Source organism: Odontesthes bonariensis, chromosome 1 (genome assembly GCF_027942865.1).
Source record: "Odontesthes bonariensis isolate fOdoBon6 chromosome 1, fOdoBon6.hap1, whole genome shotgun sequence".
NCBI classification, from domain to species: domain Eukaryota; kingdom Metazoa; phylum Chordata; class Actinopteri; order Atheriniformes; family Atherinopsidae; genus Odontesthes; species Odontesthes bonariensis.
In genome coordinates, this window is record NC_134506.1 from 39,909,879 (window position 1) to 39,932,605 (window position 22,727).

Genomic DNA, 22,727 nt, shown 5'->3' on the forward strand with positions numbered 1-22,727 from the left:
ATCCGGGAGGGGCTCGGAGTAGAACCGCTGCTCCTCCGCATCGAGAGGAGTCAGATGAGGTGGCTCGGGCATCTGGTGAGAATGCCTCCTGGACGCCTCCCCGGTGAGGTGTTCCGGGCCCGTCCCACTGGGAGGAGACCCCGGGGAAGACCCAGGACACGTTGGAGAGACTATGTCTCTCGGCTGGCCTGGGAACGCCTCGGGGTCCCCCCAGAAGAGCTGGAGGAAGTGGCCGGGGACAGGGACGTCTGGGTCTCTTTGCTCAAGCTGCTGCCCCCGCGACCCGATCCCCGGACCAGCGGAAGATAATGGATGGATGGATGGAAATATGATTAAGTTTTGAAACTCAAACTTCAGATTTGTGCAACATAACCATCCAACTATTTTCTATAACCACTTTATCCTGTTCAGGGTCATGTGAACTGGAGCTTTTTCCATCTGTCATAAGGCGAGAGGCAGGGTACACCTCGCCAAGTCACCAGTCCATCACAGGCGGCTCATAGAGAGACAAATAACCACAAATACTCATCCCAACGGTTATGATATAGAATCAGCAATTAAACTAATAAACATGGAGAAGGACATCAGAGCAACAAAATCTGGAGAACTCAAAGAATAACCTCCACTAAGTTGGACACCTTCAGGTAGCTCGTAGATCCTGGTTCTGGTTTTGTCTCTCGTCTTTTTAACCGAAGAAAGCAGTGTAGGCAAGGCAAGGCAAGGCAAGGCAAGGCAAGGCAAGGCAATTTTATTTATAGAGCACAATTCATACACAGGGCAATTCAAAGTGCTTTACAGCTACATAAAATCACAAGAAGGCAATAAAACCATTAAAAAGGAATAAAAATAAAAAATAAAAGAAAGAAATTAAAAAAGAAAGAAATTTAAAACCCATTAAAATAATCATTAATTAATTAAAAAGTGAAGAGTGCAAATAAAATACTTTCAGGTGTCATATGCACAGCTAAATAGAACTGTTTTCAGCCTGGATTTAAACATTGTCAGAGTTGAGGCCTGTCTCACATCTTCTGGAAGACTGTTCCAGATTTTAGGGGCATAAAACTGAAACGCAGCCTCACCTTGTTTAGTCCTGACTCTGGGCACCAGCAGGAGACCCCTCACTGAGGTTCTCAGAGCCCGAGTTGGTTCATATGGCTCTAACATGTCAGAGATGTACTTTGGCGCTTGACCGTGAAGAGACTTGTACACAAGCAGAGCTGTTTTAAAGTCTATTCTCTGAGCGACAGGAAGCCAGTGCAGAGACCTGAGCACTGGACTAATATGGTCGTATTTCCTGGTTCTAGTCAGGACTCGAGCAGCAGCGTTCTGGATGTACTGCAGCTGTCTTACAGCCCGTTTAGAGAGCCCAGTGAGCAGGCCGTTACAGTAGTCTAACCTGCTGGAGACAAACGCATGGATCAGTCTCTCTAAGTCTGGTTTAGACACTATTCCTTTGATTCTGGCAATGTTTTTTAGATGGTAAAAAGCTGCTGATGTTACAGATTTAATGTGGCTGTTAAAGTTCAGGTCTGAGTCCAATATTACCCCGAGATTTCTAACTTGATAGTTAGGTTTTAGAGAGAGAGTCTCAAGGTGACTGAAACACTTTCTCTTTGTTTCTGTGGGCCACAGACAATGATTTCAGTTTTGTCTGAGTTTAGCTGGAGGAAATTGTTTTGCATCCACACACTGATCTGTTCGATGCAGCGACACAATGTATCTACAGGCCCGTGTTCTCCTGCCGTCAGTGACACGTAGATCTGAGTGTCATCTGCATAATTGTGGTAGGACACATTATAGCTGCGTATTAGCTGGCCTAGTGGAAGCATGTACAGATTGAACAATACGGGTCCCAGGATTGACCCCTGAGGAACCCCACAGATCATAGCCATTTGGTCTGAGACACAGTTACCAATTTCAACAAAATATTTCTTGTCCTCCATATAGGACTTGAACCAGTTTAAAGCACGACCAGAGATTCCCACCCAGTCTTCTAACCTCTGTAATAAGATCGCATGGTCAACTGTGTCAAAGGCAGCACTCAGGTCCAGCAGAACTAAGACTGTGACTCTACTTGCATCTGTGTTCAGGTGGATGTCATTTGTCACCTTGATCAGAGCTGTCTCAGTGCTGTGGTGGGGCCTAAAGCCTGATTGGAAAGTATCAAAAGCATTGTTAGACAGGAGAAAGTCACTAAGCTGTTGGTATACAACTTTTTCTAGGACTTTGCCTAAGAATGGCAGGTTTGATATGGGCCGGTAGTTGTTCAGTACTGTGGCATCAAGATTGCTCTTCTTTAGAAGAGGCTTAATGACAGCGGTTTTTAAGGCCTTTGGAAATGTTCCAATCTGGAGTGAGATGTTGACTAGATGAGCAAGTTGTGGTAACAAACTGCTCAGCACAGACTTTAGGAATCTAGTGGGCAACTCATCAAGGCAGCACGTTGATGAACTCAGACTGCAGATGGTCTCTTCGACTGTTTTGTCAGTAACAGGTGTGAAATGTGTCAGCTCTAGGTGTCTAGCTGGCTGCAGAGTAGTTATTTGTGTTGTGGAAATTATTGCATTTTTAATGCCTTGAACTTTGTCATTAAAGAATATTGCAAACTCATTACACTTAGATGTAGAAATGAGTTCTAAAGGCAGTGAAACTGGAGGGTTTGTTAATCTGTTTACTGTAGCAAACAGGACACGAGAGTTGTTACTGCAGTTTTTGATGATTTCAGAAAAATAACTCTCCCTTGTTCTACGCAAAGTCTGGTTGAACACACATAGCTTTTCTTTGTAAGTCTCATAATGAACCTGGAGCTTTGACTTGCGCCATTTCCGTTCGGCTCTCCGGCACTCCCTTTTCTGTGCCCTGACCGACTCTTCTTTCCTCCATGGCGCCCTTTGCCTACTTTTAACCATTCTAACCTTGACAGGAGCAATGGTATCCAAAACATTTAAGAGACTTGATGTGTAAGAGTTCAACAGATCATCAACATCAGAACACAGGGTGTTCTCAAACCTAATCATTTCCATAAACTGTGTCCCTGTTCTGTCATTAATGAGTCTTCCCCGAACAACTGCAGACCCAGCTGGTGTTTTGGGTAAAGTAGATAGGTCGAAGAAAACACAGAAATGATCAGATAAAGCAACATCAACGACATTCACGTTTGAAATAACAACACCCCTTGAAATGAGCACATCTAGAGTGTGCCCTCTGTTGTGGGTGGGCTCAGTCACATCCTGAGTTAGACCAAACATTTCAAGGACAGCAGTGAGCTCTTTAGCTTGCTTGTTATGCGCTACGTCCACATGCACATTCAAGTCCCCTGTTATGACTAAACAGTCAAAAGCAGTGCACACAATTGAAAGTAGTTCAGTAAAATCATCAATAAAACAATTCTGTGGTGGTTTATAAATGGTGATATAAAGTATGGAAGATTGTTTTATCTCCATTTTGAATGACACATACTCAAACGATGAAAAAAACCCAAATGACAACTTGTGGGTGGGTATATTGTCCCTGAACATGGCACAAACACCCCCACCCCTCTGGTTTTCTCGTGTTTCAGACACAAAATTGAAGTGAGGTGGACTAGACTCAATCAGGACTGCATTTGCTGTGTTTTTGTCGAGCCACGTCTCAGTTAAAAACATAAAATCAAGATTGTGAGAGGAAATAAAACTATTAATCTGGCAGTTTGTTTGCTCCGTTCGGATCATCAGCGGCACACATGCACGACAAGCACATGTAACACTGCAAGATGTTAACATAGCAAAACGTTTCAGCTGCTGTACGGGGGATAAAAATATTGCGTATCTACCCTTTAGTGCCTTGATTCCCAATATAGGAGTTTGTGTTGCAAGATCCATTCAAGGCAGAGTGAAGTGTACAAAGTGTACAAATTCAACAAATGATAAAGTATTTTAACATAAAAACCTGAGTTTCTAATTGAATCGGGTATAAATACACATATGGGAGATAACAGATTATTATTTTTTTTTCCCCCTATCTGGTGGTAGAGATGCTGTGTCGGATAAATTCTTATTTCTCAGTTTTTAACTGAGGCTCTGCCACCTCTGGAAGAAGTTAAAGAAATTGAGAGCTGGCAGACCAAACCGCTGTGATACACAGGAGGGGAACCCTAATTTTTCCATCTTAAAAGACTAAAGTGTTGTGTTTTTAAGTAAATTTTGCAGGAGACAACTCTCCCTTTTCAGAAAGGTCTGAATACCAGCAATTATGATTTCCAACTGTGACTTATGGGTAAAGGTACAACCATGTTTGTTTGTTAGCTTCCGTTTACAGTAAAACCATGTGTGTCTATATGTGATACATGTGGTTCTGCTATAAATTCATATATAGTTTGTTGTTTGGATTTTCCATCTTGTATTTTATATAAAAAATACATTTCATGTGTGCTAAAAATGTATGTTATCTAAAAACGTTTATGTATTTTACAGTTTTAGGTATTAAGTATTTCTTAAAAAGTTTGAATTTGAATATCAAACATGTCAGAGGAAGACACGGCAATAAGCTCAAAACAGTCAGAAACTCAAACATCTGTGAGCCGCTGCCATAACGGCTCCAGTCATATCTGCTTAGCTAAAGAGCTGTGGGGATAAACTGTATTCAATCAGATCTGAATGAAACAAGACAAACAGCATTAAGAGTCGAAAATAATGCTGAATTTATACTGTTGACTAAAGATTTTATAGAGAATAATGAGTGAATCATTTCTCCTGTGAAAGAGGCACAGAGCTCCCCCGCTGAAGATTCTCATGGTGGACTAATGATTCCACAGCAGCTTCATCAGCGTTTGAAATGTTAATCTTGAAATGTGCAGAAAACGGTTTCTTTCAAGTCATTATGAAGAATCCGTGCCGATAGTTAACTAATTACTAAATTCGTTCGACGCGGCTGTGCTGTGCTTATCTTCAAACCGCCCGAGCACTGAGTGGAAAACCCACCATGTGCAAAGCAGATATAATATTTTAATTTACATTTATAGTAACGGGCACCTCTTCCCTCACAGCTGTCTCAAAACATGTATGATGGGTTGGTAACACATAAAAAAAATGGTATTGGTGCTATGATGAGGCTGCGTCTCCTCAGGTAAATAAAAAACAGTTGTATGTTGGATGGTGGAGGCATCACAACTACAAAAATAGATCTGACATCTGGAGACATCTGGAGTCTCCTTACGAAACAACAAAAGAAGTAAATGCTGCTGAAAATGACAGCAGTCTCGTGATCTGGGGCTCAACACTCATAATGCAAAATGCTTCTCCAGGGAGGCCTCTACAGCTCACATACATCCCTGGTCATGGTCTTTGTCTGTTGTTTCCATGGTAACATCCCACCTCGCTCCGCAGTATATCGATGAAACGGCTGAAAAGCATAGAAAACAGCAGGGAGAGCCATTTCTGCTCATTAGGCACTCAGCACGCATGGCAGCAGCAGACAGAAGCTGCTCACAGCCTTAATATACTTTCACGCATGAGGACCAAAGTGGATCTGAAACCGGTCCTAAGGAGCGACTGAAGGTTCCGTATATACGGGAACATATATGGAGAAATACTGTAATCAAACACAACAACTACAACTTTAGACTATTTTGACACTGTGCTGACAGCACTGGCAATATCAGTAAATAAACAAATGTGCTTGCAACAGAGGGGGAAAGGCGTCAGCCTTCAAAGCTCCCCTTTCCACTATGCATGCATATTTCCATATTGGGTAAGGCTGTATTTCCAAGTGCAAAGGAAAGAGTGCTTAATGAGTTGAGATGTAAAATAAAAATGAATAGTGACAGCTATAAATGGCTCTGTGCGGAGGTAAATTGGCATTTTAATAAAAATGAAAAAAACCTCTGCTGAAGTCGGATCGTATCAATACAGAGAAATCCTTTAAAACCCTGTGTCCACGGGAGTCGGATTGACTTTGGATTGAACTAAAGGGAAAGCAGCTGCATCACTAAATATCAAGTTTATTAAGCTTTCTTATGCACACCAGGGCAACACATCCCAATCTCTTTCTTCTTTTTAGTAATATGGACTGATTGGAAACATATAAAAAAGGGGAACATTTGATCTTCAACACCTAAAAGCAGAAACCCAGCATGGGGCTCAGTTTTATTGTCTTTACAAACAGCCCAAACAGCTAAATATATGCACGTAGTGAAACAGGCACATGTGAGCAAGACGGAAAAGGAGTGGCTGTCATGTTTTTATTAGTGCCTGAGTGACGCACATGCTGCTCATGTTGTGGTTGGAGGTGTCGCTGTGGTTGATGAACAGGGAGTTCAGGACCACCAATGATTCCCGAGTGGGGTTCTCAACATAATTAAGCATAATAATTCCTGATCAAAAGAGATTTAAAATGCCCTTTTCAGATAAGCTGACAGAATTTGCAGAGATCCTAATGAAATGTGACATGCTTTGGTCGAAATACCACAAAGAGAGAGTTCAATAGCTTCCTTTTCAGCCCCGTCTTTTTAACCTCTGTTCACAGTCGGCAATTTTAAGGAGCAAAGTGGAGTTGAGTGGTTCCCCGCACTCTAACCCTCTCTTCCATAGGTTGTGCCTTATTCAGAATCTGTAGTGAAGCTTTGCGTGACCATGCATAAGTATTTTTGACACAAATTACCCTAAAAAAAACAAAAACATACAGTATCTAGCTTGAGAGCTCACAGTGGCACACACAAGAAACAGAGCTCAGATTACCACACATAAAACTGAACCAAAAACACTTGACAATATGGCAATACAGTATTGTTCTAAAATACCAACATTGTGTTTTTTCTGCAGTTCAGAGATGAACATCGCACCGCAGATATGAACACTAAAGTAAAAAAAAAAAACAGCCAGTCAGCGCTCTGAATTTAAGTTTTTAAGAGGCTAAATCAAAGAGCTATTACACGCATGGCTGACATTTTTATCAATGTTTTAAGTTTGTTTTTATAAATAAATGCTAAGTTGCTGTCAACAGTAAAGCAACACCACCACTGTGCGTCACCTGTACACCAATATACGGCCCAACAATAAAAATGAAAGTTGTTTTTAAAAGACTTAATTGTCTTTTGTTATAAAATGCTAAATATTTTGACTTATTCTGCACTAATGAAGTTATTCAATAAAGCTTTGTGGAACTGTGAATCGGACCAGCTTCAGGATTCAGATAAATTAATCTATTCTTAAAGTAGTAGTAAATCTGTAGCTGGAATTAAAACTCTACTAACCACTTCATCAGGAAACTGTGGAGTCAACTGTGTTGATATCTGCAGAGTTTTCCTCTCTCTTTATGAATAAAGCTCCCTCCAAACCGGTGATATGAAAGTATCTTTATCGTGTTATTTCTCTGTGACCTCCAGGCCCCCATAATGAGTAAACACAGCATGTTAAACTCACTCATGTAGCTTTACAGGAGAGAAAATAAAGAAAACCTCCATATCATACACTTTTTCCTTGGGTCTCTGTGCCAAAACTGGTCTCATAAAAGGAATAATTAATAAAAATCTGCAGAGAAAGTCGCCTTCCTTGGTGGCTATTTTTAAGCAGTCAGTCATAGTCCATTTCATTTTATTGAGAGTCAATTCCTACTTTATTTAAGTTTTCTTTTATTCATCACACACCGGGGAGCCATTTCCCTCTAACAGCTGGCACAGTCACAGTGACGTGAGTTTCGAGGCAAAGAGACCAACACGCCATGACATCTCAGGTATAAAACTTTACTCATACACGCACACAAAGTCATACAAAATAAATTCAATACATGCTCCGGGCGACCAGACACAGTGATTCATTTATATTAAACCCATGACGTAAAATACAGTCTTAATTTCCATGAAAAATGTCCCAAAAACCTCTAATGGAAGGCTGTGAGGTGGAGTGGCCACATAAAGGGAATCAACCAGCTTCACAACTTTGGCTCCACATGGGTTATTTTCCATTCGACCCGTATAGCTGAACATCTGGTGTGCAACACCCTGATCCTGCCACCTCCTTCCCTTCCAATTAGCATGCTGCCCCCTTCACTATGTCACCAACACCATCTCTTTCAGAGCTGTGACTGAGGTTCCACTTCACCCCTCAGCCTGACCTGCTTACTGCATTTCAGCTGTTGGAGGGGTGTATTAACCCAGTTCTGCTCCAAGTAAGTTTCGATCAGAGGGTTCTTTGAAGGCTGCAGCGGAGGCAGACGTTCTTAGATTACAGTCGAGATACTGCTCAGAGATTCTCCAAGTCTACATCTTTGAAGAATAACTTTATACAGGGCTTATGAGCAGAATTTCATCCGTCATATCTGGTTGAAAGTTTCAATTGTTCTGCGCCCAAAGTGATGTAACAGTGCACAAACTACATGAAGGCAACAGGGTGAGATGTCAATTCATCATTTTACACCATTTAAATAAGTGGGCAAAAGTAATAAAATAAAAATCTTAATCAATTGATATAAATATTATTTAACAAACCAAATTTTAAACAGTTAAAGCCACACCAGAGAGTGAATTACATTGATTATAAACTAAAGCTTATGAATAATTCATTGATTCTAGTCAACTTTATGACTTCAACTTCAAGTCTTTTTCCACACATCTCTGGAAAACTTCAAGTCTAATCTTAAAACTTTTTTCATCTCATGAACAGAAACTATTTTTTAGTAATTCTGGTCTTCTGCAAAGAGTTCATCAGAGTGTCAGTTTGAGTAGGTCACTTGCTTACATAATGAGCTGAAACACAGAGAGGAAGTGAGCAATTCTTCCAGGGACCTGGGCCATGCCTTCTGCGGAGGCCCGTGTCAAGCATTCTTTCCCGGGCTGGCACCGCTCAGCGCCTCCTGCCAGGAAAGCTTCACTCACGGATAACAAGTCATATAAATAGACTCGCGGGTAGTGAGGCATCAGGGGTAAGAGGCACGGAAGAGACAAGACAGGCATAACAAGAGGGCATCAGGTGTCATGCCCACAGTGGAGCGGAATAAACGGAGCCATGCATCATGCCCCTGAAGAATAAAGAAAACCAAATAAAGTGAACACAGAGACCCATGTTATTCTCATGTGCTAACCATAAAACCCAGGGTAGTGCTTTGCTTGGCTGCTGCCAAAGCGCAAACATCTCTGAAGCGAACAGCGGACTTATTTGGTTGTTCCAGCTATAATGGCCAACGAAAGCAATAAGCCAACACAAGGAGATAAAACTGCAGAAACGTGCAGCATGCAGTCAGGGAGGCTGGAGGCAAAGAAATCCCTCAGAGTGAGGAAGAGAAAGAGAAAGAGCTGAGATTACCTTTCATCGAATTACCTGTTAATTTAAAGCCAGCAGTGTTTGGGAGAGGGGGCTGCTGGGTAAACATAGGGCCATATGGGCGGACCTCCTTGATTTGAGGGACCACCAGCAAAGAAAAGCACACACTCGCCCCAGTACACACAGATGGAAGACCAATGCTGAGGAGGAGAAAAAGCAGGGATAAAGGACAAGGGGGGAAAGAACATCCTTTTGAGGAGGATATCAGCCATAAGCCTGAGTGCAACATTCAGTATGAATTCCTGACATGTTCTCCCAACTTCAACCTGTTTATTGCATGTTGTGTTTCAGTGAAGCTTTGACAGCACCTCTCCCAGAGATGGGGACTCAAGTCACTGTGACTTGGACTCAAGTCGACTCGAGTCTCTGTTTTGATGACTTGTGACTTGACATAAAATAAAAGACTTGAGACTCGACTCGGACTTGGACGTTAAAGATTAAGATTAAGATCCAATTTATTGGTCATGCATACATGCATACACACGAAATTTGTCCTCCGCTTTTAACCCATCCAGATTGGCACCTGTTGACACACACATGCACAGGGTCACACACTAATAGACACTTGCCAACGTGGAGCGTTGGGCAGCCATGAAGCGCCCGGGGAGCATGGGGGGTACGGTGCCTTGCTCAAGGGCACCTCAGTCATGAAAAGGAGGTGGACTGACACCCCTCCAGCTATCAGTTCCACCAATCTTTTTTTGAGTGGAGAGAGTGGGAATCAAACCGCCAACCTTCCGATTATTGGACGACCGACTCTAACCACTGAGCCACGGCCGCCACGAAATCAGGGGAGAGCGTGAACGCAGTCCCCCACTACCAGAAATTATGCAGTCGAGATTCCCACATTTGGGGAATTCGCAAAGGTCAGCACAGCCGAGGGTGCAATGGCTGAGCCTCGCCCTGGGTGAACCACCTTCTTGATCATGGTATCTCCCCTGCCAGGTAAAACTCGGCACTTGACTTGACTTGAGACACGATGACTTGAATGACTTGAGTGTTAAGCATCTAGCATAACTTCGAACTTTGTTCGTCATTTGAAGAGCCATTCTGACGAGTAAGTGCTTGTTAAATTAGCTAATATTATCCTGTTAGCCTAGTCGGTAGTTAGCTAACGTTAGCTTGATATGATATGGGGTGGACAGGTTGGACACATTGGCCAATGATGTTTACTGACAGTTACTTATATCTTGTCTTTTCACTTTATTAAGATCAGATTCTGCAGGTAAAATTGCAATAATAAGGTGACTTGACCTATTACAGGACTTGACTTGCCCAAGAAAAAATTACTTGGGACTTACTTGAGACTTGAAAGCTAAGACTTGGGACTTACTTGAGACTTGCACATGTATGACTTGGTCCCATCTCTGACCTCTCCACAGAAGGACAACAGCAGGTCGCTGGGGGTCCAACACCAACGATGGCTTCACAGAAGTGACACAGCAGAACTGGAGCTGTGCCACACGCAGATTAAAGGGATGGTTCGGAGTAGATTCACCCTGGGGTCATTTGAACCGTGACATCCAGCCAAGTAGCCCACCCGAAGTTTTTCCGATCTTGGCCGAACATCAGCTGAGTTACTGAGTTATCCCGAATAGCTTAGTACAAGCGCTAATGGAACCTGGCAGTATCTCCAAAATTACCACACTAAAATCACATGCTATGACACCAAACTTCTACAGTAGTACAAATATGGTCTGTACTCACAAAACGATGCATTTGGAAGTTTGTACATAGTCCAGGAGTTTATTATTATCAACACAAGCCTAATAGCTTCTCTGCTGCTAAAGCTGCTTCGACGTCACTTCCTTGATCTGGGAGCTTCAATGTAAGATGAGGGTTGATCTACTACAGACAACAAAGTATATGCTATATTCTACATGAATTTTTATGTTGTAGAGTTGTGAATTTATTTTATCAATGGAGAAATTGAGCAGCCTGCAGCAGTTACTCTCCACACAGCACATCTGCAACACATACGCCTTTGGATTTGAGCTTATAGAGTGGCAGGGGCAGCCCGGGTTACTGTAGGACATTGAGTTCAGAGCTACCTGGTGGACATGGAAGTGAGGACACACTAAAGTAACAGCAGGATGGGTCTGTATCTGGTCAGATGCCCGTCTCTGTATCATTACTACTAACACCATCCATTATTTTATGCCAGGCTCAAGTCCACCTGTTAGACTGAGGTCACTTCCATCCAAGATTTGGAGCTCAGAAGAGTTAAAGAGTAATCTGTATTTTTGTGAGACAGTTCAATATGACATTGGACTATTTTCAATATACATAATAATGTATTACATTGATTGAGTAAGTTTTAAAGGTTAAAAAAATATATATAGACCGTTATCTCACAGCATGTTTTCCCAATGCATGCTTGGGCTCTTTGCAGGTTTCCTTCCACAGTCCAAAAACATGCATGTTAGGTTAACTGGAGATTCTAAATTGGCCCTAGGAGCGAGTGTGAGCATGCATGGCTGTTCATCTCTGTGTTGGCGATTGTGTACACAGCCTCTCGCCCGATGGTAGCTGGGATAGACTCAAGCCTGCACGACTCTGAACTGGATAAAACAGATATTGAAATAATGGATAAATGGATGGATATATTGGGAGATAAACATTTAAAGTAGTACTTTTTAGTACTGTATCTAAGTCCTCTAAGCCGTCTGTCTTAAGTCTGAAGGTTTGAGTAACTTAAACATCACACTTCTTTTCTACACCTACGAAGAATAACTTCAGTTGCAGATAGATGGATGGATATACTTATTATTCCCACTCTGGAAATCATCATAAATGACCATTCGTTATCATGAACTTAATAATGTGTCAGTGTCTTTAAACTACAAGGGAAACGGTCTAAATCGGTACAGAATGGTAAAAAAAGTATGATCATTCACAATATTTGCGATTTTCTTTTGTTGCCCTGCACAAATGACCAGTTTGAGCAGTTTTATTCCAAAGTCACATGTAGAAAAGTTCTTATCAGTTTTACAAGAAATGGTAGAGTACAGCCTTATCAGGAGGACCAGAGCTGAGATACCGCTAAGCCACTTACTGGCAATTACAGGGATGGTTACAAACACACACACATGACTCCCTCAACCAGCCTTTTTAACTCAACAGAAACAACTGAACCAAAGATTCTGCAGGTTCTATCTCCAGTGAATGAGACCGAGATAATACATGTTTGACGTTAGTCTGGGCAAAAGGTAAACGGTCACCTGAATCTCTTTATCGTTGCCTTCAGCTTTCTCAACATCCAACTGTTTGCAGCGATGGCCAAGATAAAAAAAAAATGACTTTTGCTTCTCATCTGTACTCTGTGATACATTGAGAGTGAGAGTCCTGAAAATAATCTAGGAGGAACGCAGTGACCTCTGGTGGTCAATCAGAAAACTACATGTGCCTCACACTGAGTTCCAACAGTGCAATATGTTTTCTTAACTGGCATATACATATTTACACCTTTTATTCTAAGTGTACAGTTCTACTTTTAAAAGTGTGCTAATAAACCATGTACACAAAGTGATAATATAGAGAAATGTTTTCTCCAGAATAAGCGTAATCTTATGCAAACAAAGGAAAACCTACCCAGGAACAAAAGCTGAGCTCGTAGAAACCTGATCCTAACACTATCTTTGGCAAAGCGCTGAAGTGTTCGGCTGTGTGTCCTCACCTTCCAACTCAAGCATTTCAAACCATCAGAAGCTCCTGAAACAACAAAGCGTGTGTGAAAAGGTCAAGAATGGGCCAGCAAAGATCTACAAACTCAGTCTTACAGGTCAAACAGAGAGACGTGTCGGTGCAGTGAAAGCTGTTCAAGTTTCATCAAAAATAAACAGACTCAGATAAGTGTAACAGTCAGAGTCCGCTACATGGTGAAGATATTTGTGAGAAGGCACATGATCTGGGTGCACCATCTTCTAACCGCTTCTACAAGTATCTGCAAGCCTTTCAACAATGCCACCAAACAGGCTGAAATGTTCTTTTTTTCTAGTATAATAAAGTTGAGTAAATGTAAAGAAAAAGCTATAATGCGAACCCTGTTAGTGGGCAAGCTGACAATTCAAACTATCAATTCTCATGATGCCAGACGGATCATCATATTCAAGCAGTTTAAGCCCAGGGTGCCACTTTAATTCAATCAACTCTCTCTGCAAGACCTCAATAATTGAGATTTTTTTTTTCTTTCCACTGGAAACACCCTGAATTCTCTCTGCACTTCCCGAGACGAAATTAAAGAAACAGCCTTTCAGGGAAATGGAATAGAATACCCTAATTTGCATGAATCTCCCCCTAATTAAGACATTAAATACGATCTCCGGCTATGAACACACATGTATAGATACAGAAGCGGCATGCACAGATTCAAATTCAACCTTAAGCGGTGTGGGCCTCCAACACGATTAAAGGCTGCCTGAAGACATCCATGCATGGTAGGATTTCACGCTCATTGTTTTTTGCAGACAAAAAGGATTAACCACCGCTGAGTCAGGCTCATCTCTGTAACATTCTCAGCAGAAATAGGAAATTCAGCAGCTCAGAGGGGAGTCTGTCAATGGATTTAATCCTCGTGTAAATCAAAATCCCACCCAGTAATACGTGTTAGATAGCATCAGCATACAGTGCGTTAAAGATATCAAGATTTATTCAACTCATTAAGGTCAGATGCAAAGAAAGTGCCTGAGGTCATAATGAGTTAAACGACTCACAGAATAACACAGAATACTGAAATGCAGGAAAATGAATGAAGTGCAACTAAAAAAAAAAAGTAAAACAGCAAAAATTATGTGACAGACAGAAATCTAATTTGGATGATCTAATTTGCTGCAATAAAAATATCAAACATCCTTCCAGTTCGTCATATACATCATAACTGTACACAATTTTATGGTTTTCGGACCATCAGGCAACAGTTGTGGTGGATCAATTTTGTAATTTTGTGACATCCTGTGAACAAACCGTGGCCTAATTAAAATGATAAAATATGCAGCTATGGTCTAGAATACTTTCCCAGTTTTTGTGGATAAAAGCTTGACCTTTCATCAGTGTCCAGTTTCAGTCCAGATCTTTAAAGTCACTCGATGTGAAGAATGAACGCTGCAGCTACGATGACCTCTGCTCTGATTCTCTGTGTTGTTTTCGTGTGCAAAGATACGGACATCTAAGATGCAACATGTTTTAAATCCTTCACTTGGAGAAGCCACGGATCATTTTAAGAAAATAAATTTTCTCTGAATCAAAATACTTCAATCTGTGCCTGACAGAAGTCACCACTAGATGGGAGCACATAAGCTGAAAATGGACTGGATACCAGTTGAACCACTATTTAGGCTGGAATTTATATGGAAGGAATTCTAGTTTTTGCAAATATGAGTTCATAAACAAACATCTAATCTTACTTAACTCTCAAGTTTAGCATATAACCCAGCAGCAAAGTCACTAAAAAAAAAAGAGCTGCATGAATGAAAGACAGTTTTTACCATTTTCTGCACAGCATCACCAGGATGAAAGACATGGACATGGATCACATGGAGTAAATGTTTATAGTAAAAAGGGATGAATAATGTAGAAAGCAGGGAGGAGGGTCTCTAAACCCACACCCACTCCCAAGACATCAGTATCTCTGCTTCGACAGCAGAGCCGACAGAAGGAGTAGAGGGCACTCAAAAACTGAATCGCACACACACACACACACACACACACACACACACACACACACACACACACCAGTGTGCACACAACCACAAACAAGCGTACACTCAAACACACACGGATCCCAACACATTGTGAAGTGTCTTTTTCTGTGTGGAGGAGCAGGGTGGCAAAGAGAGAGGTCATTCAACAAAAAAAAGATGATAACATAGCCCAATCCATTAGGAGGTCTGTGGGAATTATAACAAATAAAAGGGGCTTCCAGAGGAGAGCTGTTCAAGCAGCCCATTACCTCATTCTAACACACAAACACACTCACACAATCCCGCCAACGTCCCCTCAGCCTCTCATGTCAGCATTCACAGATAGACAGGTTCTCCTCTGCAGGACGGAACCAATTAAACAGCCCCGCTGATGTTTTAGTGCCAGCACGCCTGAATAAGCGAGACAGCGAGACACGGAGAAGGGGAGGGTGTAATAGAGGAGAGAAGAAAGGGGAGATGGAGGGTAAATCAAGGTAGTCTTGGAAACGAGAAAGCAGAGCAGAGAGGTTTCGAGGAGCGCTAACCCTCAAGTGACTCTGTATGCACCTCTGTTAGCTCCTTTCTTATGTGGACAGAGTGACGGATCAACTGCTGGGCAGCCTCGTTTTTATCTGCATGTGAAATGTTTGTGAAAGTATAACCCTCCTGCTTTCAAAAAGACAGGACCGAAAAGAAAGAAAAGTTATAATAAACTAGCAAAGAAAAGGCTTTTGTTTAGGACTCTTAGTTTCCTGTGAAATCAGCTGTGCATAGTTAAGCAGTGTGAATCCGCTTTGGTGGATCCTGCCAATTTAAACCAATCATCAGACAAGAATGTTTGTATTGATCAGTTCTGCCAAATCTCTGATTACATTCAGTGACTGTTTTATATTAAAGGCCAGTGTTTTCAGAGGTCTGCCTTTGAACTTCATGTGCGATGAAACAATGTTTCTAGTGCATAAATTACCAGGGTTAAGGTTTGTTTAAGCTTATAGAAAATGACGGTTTCATGGAAAATATTTGCACCTAGGGTTAATAACAAGAAAAAAAATGAGATATTACATCTGTAGAGTTGTGGCTGATGTTACTCTGTTGCCTTTTGGTGTTTCAGTTACAGTTAGACGGGATGGATTTGGAGAAGGGCTGCAGAAAACAGTCAGTTACAGGGGTTCATTGAGGGGGGGGCTATCAGGATAAAGCTCAGCAGGTTAACTGGACACTAACGTTTTATCTCTGGGAGTAAAAAAAGATACATGAGGTTCCGTTTAATGAAACTATTGCTGGCCTCCCGGTGCCTCTGGGAGGCAGAAATACTCATAGAAAAAACACAGTTTTATTTATACTAAACTAAGTTTTATTGCTTCTTAGAAACTGAGACTAAACGGTTGCATAATTGTGGCTAAAGTATTGTTTTGTGTTCTCCTGTCTGATCCATTCACCATCTTCTGTCTTTCTGAACTCTACATTGTTAAACTGAAAAAGTTTTTTTCTTTTTTCTACGCTTTTCACCATTTTCTGTGCCTCTCTTTGGTTTTCCTCTATTCACTTTCAGGCTTTTAGGCTCACTTCAATTCATCAGACATGTTTATGAGCAGTTATTTGCATTTTTAGGGACACTTTTGCACCCAAAAATAATGTGCTTTTTCAATTTTTGTAGTTGTTTGAGCAACAAATCTTTTTCAATTTTAACAGCTCTGTGTCGTGATCACTCACAGAGGAAGAAATTAGATTAAAAACAAGCCTCTCTAGATCAAACACAATATTAAATGTGGTTAATAAATATTGAGGCACAAAAGGAAAACAAATATGCCTGCATTGATGCATCAATGAAGGTTAACCTTCCGTTTTACTGGTTATTGGCCTGACAGTTCAGACAAACTAAGCCTTTTTCTTTTTTTTTATATATATTTTTTGGGGGGCTTTTTATGCCTTTATTGTATATAGGACAGTGGAGAGAGACAGGAAGCAGGGGGTAGAGAGAGGGGGAATAACATGCAGCAAAGGGCCGTCCCATGCGGGACTCGAACCGGGGCCAGCTGCAGCGAGGACTATAGCCTCTGTATATGGGGAGTCTGCTGTACCCACTACGCCACAGACCACCCCAAACTAAGCCTTTTTCCCCAGGTTGTCCAGGCTAAACAAAAAGCTGCAGCTTGAAGCAGCAGACGTTATGACAGCACACAAAAAATGTGCTTCCAAAGTTATCAGATTATTCAATTGCCAACGCAGCAGTCATCAGAAAGCAGGACAGCAATGTTCTAATAACAACATGATGCCAGATGTTTCTGCATCTGTTTAAAATATGCTTAAATTTGTTTTGTGAGAGCAGTTGCTTGAGTTTCAGGTAGTTGTGAAGCTGATTCCAAGTGGAGGGGCAGGATATCCAAAGTTCCTTTTTCTCCCCAACACGGCAATGAATCGTGGAAGCAGGAGCAGTAACTTTGTTCAAGAATAGAAGTCTGTAGGTAAGACGGGAAGATTCCTGGGGTTGAGATGTGTGGCCAGGTGACAATGCTGTGCATCTCTGAACACATCAAAAGTCATATAGTAAGATGTTTTATCATCGTTAGCATTTAAATCTCCCCACTCTTGATTTTGAAAAAAAAAAACATCTCATCATTTTAGTTCTGTGGCCTGGAATAGATGGAAGGCAAACTGAAAAAAAGTGCAGTAACAGCATCTGGACCACATTTCTGCATACTGCAGTCTGACTCATCTGGATCGATAGTCAGAGCATTTCAGTTCTGGACATTCAGAGCTGGAGTCTGGCTCTGCTTTTTGCTGCGTTGGTTGTTGGGGCAGTTTCCTCCCCCCTTTGTGACAACGCGGTGTGCCCATTGAAGCACCTCTGCATCTAATTGGAGTCTTCTGGCTGGTGTTGTTGACATGTTCTCTGCAGACATCTCCCTCCCCACCCATCTGTCTGCTGTCTCAGACTGCTCAGTGACAGCTCCATACCAGTGCTGAACACACAGCAGGGGCACATCTGTGATACATGTATTCTAATCCACAGTGGGGCAAAATGATAAATACTTCCAGCTCCAGAGAGGAACTCAAAAAAAAAATACACACCTATTTGTATATAGGAGTTACAGTTCATTTATTCATGTCAACCTAACAAAACCCTTTGATAAACAATGGCTGCATGTTGCATGCATTTAGCATTTAGGGTTTGCAAAATTAACATCTTGACTAATCCTTTGTGCTTCTCAGAGGTCTATTCTATACGGCCAGTCCCAGAATTACACCGACTGGCTGTCAAGCAATACATGAAGCAGTATGACGACAACTGTAAAATAAAAGTCGATTAAAAACCAGAAACAGTGTCGTGCTTCTTGTGCAGCTTCTTCATTGTCCGCTGCAGGTTTTGCTTTAATCTGCACGGGAGGATGAGCTCAGACCTCCTCTGTAACGCTGAGTGTCTGCAGGCATCAGCAGCACGAACAGCAAAGGCTCACAAATTTGCTGCAGTCATGACAGCACCAGAAGTAATGGTGTATAAATACATTAAATCCACACCGACGAATCCTCCAGAGTCTTTAGACACATAAATTATTTAATTATATCATTCACTATGTCCACTTACAAATACAATTTCCACTGGGAGGAACACTGCTGCTGCAGAGTGGGAGTGTGTTCATCCCCTTTTAGGATGACTTACTCATGGTGGGCATTCGCTCAAATAAGCAGCAGCACAACAGAATAAAGTTGTTCTGAAGCTAAAAGATGTTGGAAACTGTAAAATTCTGTTTGAATATTTGTTAAAAAAAAATAATAATAAAATGACTCACCAGCTATTTTTGGTCTGAGCCAGCAAACAACAAAATTCACACAACTGACTCCTCTCAGGAATCCCTCAGAAATTAAAATTATTCCTGGATGGAAGTGCTCTATTTTCCCTCCACCGTAGTATTTGTTGCCTTATTTCTTCCCTAAGGTAAGAAAGAGCTCTATGGTACAGTCAAATAGACATAAAAGTGTTATATATATTATATCATACAATACATTTATTAACTGGTAATAATGCGATTAGAGTGGGTGGTCCAATAACCGGAAGGTTGGCGGTTTGATTCCCGCTCTCACTGCTTAAAAGATTGGTGAACTGACAGGTGGAGGCAGTCCACCTCATTGCCACGGCTGAGGTGCCCTTGAGCAAGGCACCGTACCCCCAGGCGCTGTGAAATGCTGCCCACCGCTCCAGTGTATATGGCATCTGTCTCCATGAGTGTGTGATCCTGTGCATGTGTGTGTTCAACAGGTGCCAACCTGGATGGGTTAAATGCGGAGAAGTAATTTCATGTATCTACATGACAATAAAGTCTCTCTTAATCTTAATTTTAAATTTAAAAACTAAAATTTAAACACATTGCTGTCAGAAGCTGCTCATTTTTATCTTTAAGATATTTATTTACATGAACCCAGATGGTACGACTGGATGAAAACAATCAAGCAACACTTTGACTGTTGCAGCCACAAGGAATTATGGGACGGAGCAGTTTTTTCCTGTCGTCATGGATAATTCAGAGTTTCATGGATATTAAAAAAAGCACCGAAGGAAGCATTGAGGCTCCTTTCTTCAGAATTTGGAGAATTCAAACAGCTCTCATCATGGCTGCCACTCAGATACTTCAGGGTCATTTCCCTCATTGAGGAGCATTCCTTGGCGAAACTGACTATTCATCCGGTTCCTTAGTTTCCGGTTTGGACAGCGAGTATCCTTTACTGCCACCCTCTAACAACACCATGCACCCTAGATTATTCACTTTAACCCAGTTACTGGAAACATGTCTGATTCACATTTCTTTACTTTTTTGCCGTTTTGTTACAGATTTTCCACACTAGTGAATGCAAACCTGGCTAATGTTAAGTGGAAATGTTCAGGTACAAGAACTGGACTGAAAATGAGTGAAAAGGCAGCCGATGTCCAAAGAAGAGACATTGGGAGACCCTCAGTTATCCTGAAGAACTATTCCTCTGGACCACTTTGAAAAGTACATTTTTCTTGGATACAAATTGAACAAATGACAGGTGACTCAACAGTCATATAAAACAAAGAGAAATGAACTGTTGTTAGATGTAAAACCAATGAAAAGCAAAGATGTTTTGTTTCTTTGAGTGTTCATTGCTGATTTGGGGTCAAAATCTTTGCACCATTTGCACAAATGCAAATCTATTTACAACTAATCTTTGGTGTTTCAGTTCACATGATTTTGTTGATATACCAATTAAAAATGTACAACATTAAGCTGTTTCTTTTCTTTTAAATCTGTCAATATTCCTGTTGATGGCATCGTTTGGATTTTTAATAAAAACCGATGCATCCATCATGCAGGTTTTACCTGCTGCTGACTGCACTTGACATCTTACTTGTCTGAAAACCGAGTCAAACAGATACATTTTGTCAAACCGTAACATCTCATCGACCTGAAATAAACTGATTCAGACTTTGTATGTGTTTTACCTTTAAAACCTTCCTGATGAATAGCTTGTTGGATTGAATGTGACTCTCTGAGGCGAGAACCAAAACTCCCTCCAGTCATCAACCTTCACTTTCTAATCTCATTCCTCTTCCTTTCCTTCTCTAGCTTAGCTCGGTCCTGTCACACACTTCCTCCTCTTTGCCTTAACTCGGTTCTCTCTTCTCTCATCCCCCTTTTTGCTGCAGTCACCGTTTCAGTTCCTCAGCTGTACAGCGCTGCGTCGTCCTCCGGCCTTCATGAATAGTACATCATGCGAACGGGAAAAAGCGGGGGCAACAAAAGGACTAACTGAGGGACTGTGGGACACACGGAACCACGCAGATCAAACAAAAACATCTGCATGAATGTCTGAGCAAATTCAGGATAATTATCTATGCACAGCTGCAGTCCCAGGACCTGTGGTCACATTTAGATAAATAAAAAACCCTTCTCTTTCACTTTTTTCCACTTGTCTTCTAATGATTTTTCCCAGTGTGCTCAAGCTTCTCGTCAACATCTTTTCCTCTGAGTGTTTACTCGCCGCTTCTTTATTCCCTCCTGACGGTGCAGCTGTCTCCTTGTTTATGCCAGTGAGGAGTTCCCTGGGAGCATCCCCTTCATCCTAAATGGGATTACATGAAATTCCCCGCAACCAATCCTTCTCTTTTACCACCCATTGCTCCCATAAAACCCTCCGGGAAATACCACAACATACCACAAAAGAAGAAGAAGAAAAAAAATCCAATTAGCACAGTTCAAACTTAATCACATTTACCAAAACGTGGTTTCTATGCACTCTTGCACAGAACAGGGATTCCTGTTTACGTCCCAAAGGAGAGAGTAACAGTAACTGCAACCTCCCGGACTTTTCCCACTGATTCCATCTGGCTGCTTTTTGTCAATTCTACAAGCAGATTTTATTCTTCCCCATTGTTCCATCCAGATAAAATTGCATTTCTCCAGATGACAGATCAGCCCCCTCTGACGGTGCATCCTCCTCTTTGCTCCCAGCCTGCTGACAGCCAGCCGGCTTTTAATACCCAATTGATTCTGTGGCCTTTCTGCGACGAAACAACACGAGCGGCTAATAAAAAGGGGTGGGCCTCCATGCTGCGAGTCTGTGACCCCAGATGGATGACCCGGTCTGGACAGTTAACAGGCAGCGGAGGGAGGGACAGCAGGGTGGAAAGCGGGGGGGGGGGGGGGGGGGGGGGGGGGGCAGCAGATTTCATCGGTGAGAGGCAGAGGTGCAGGAAATAAGGGTAGAAACTCAGGGAACCAAAGTTTTCTTCTAAAAGCCAAAACCTTGGAGATTCTCTGGCCTAGTTTACAATCTATACAAGCGTGGAGTGCATATATGCGCGTGTACATGCGTGTGTAATGATGTGGACATAATGGGGACAGATGAGGTCACTCTGGCAGTTGGGGTGGTACACCTGTAGGGGCTGCCGTGGGCTCGATGAGAGGAGTGATCTATGGGAACTGGGACGGTGTTCGGATATTAGGCACCAGACTATTGTTCAGCCCGGAATAAAAAGAAAAAAAGCCACCATCAACACCATTATCACAGTCATCATCATCCACCATCCATCAACACCTACGTCCCCCTCGCCACCATCATCATCCATCATCTACGTGGACAAGAGGAGTGTAACTGGCCGGGCAAATAAATGAGGAGTAAAGCAAATCAGTAATGTTCCTTCTCTCTGGTTGAACACATTGGAAACTGGTGATAGCCATCATCATTTCAAAGTGGTAAACTGCTCTTTTTTCATCTCAGTCCGGGCTGCTTGGAGCTTATTGCTTTGCTGTTTTTCAAACCCATTCCCCAGAGATCCTCTTTTCTGTTGCCATAGAACAGCTTACATTTTCTTTTGTTTTCCTCAAGTATCCTAAGAACAATAATCCAGCGCATGCTCTGGTTTGCTTCAGGTTAAATTAAGGCTGTTTTTGCAAGGCCACTCCTATAATTACTTTCAGATTCACGGGAGAAAGTCTTAATCAGTGGAAAAGTACAAGAGATATTATCTTTGCAATTCACAAGGAGACTCAGTCACTAAGCGGTGGGTGCTACACTCCGCTTTCAAATCCATTCATGTGTATGTGCTCCATAATGTGAGAATGAATATGCGCTGAGCCACTCTTTGCTGAAGTTAAAACAATTTCAACTCGGCACAGCGCTCAGTGACAACACGTCAATGTGCCCGATCCTATTGAATCTGGCAGATCTCAACATATCACCCACCTTAGTCTTGTTTTGAAAGGTTCTATAGTGTGAATAGTGTAATTGGTTCTCA

General features: G+C 41.8%; 1 protein-coding gene and 1 non-coding gene across 2 annotated transcripts in view; both read right to left on the bottom strand.

The window, feature by feature from the left end:
* Nucleotides 1-22,727, bottom strand: part of nav2a (neuron navigator 2a) — a 242,925-nt gene that overhangs the window by 143,234 nt on the left and 76,964 nt on the right. The window lies entirely within an intron of this gene.
* Nucleotides 10,082-10,246, bottom strand: LOC142385893 (U1 spliceosomal RNA). Its single transcript, XR_012770267.1, has one exon. It is a non-coding gene; the product is annotated as a U1 spliceosomal RNA (small nuclear RNA).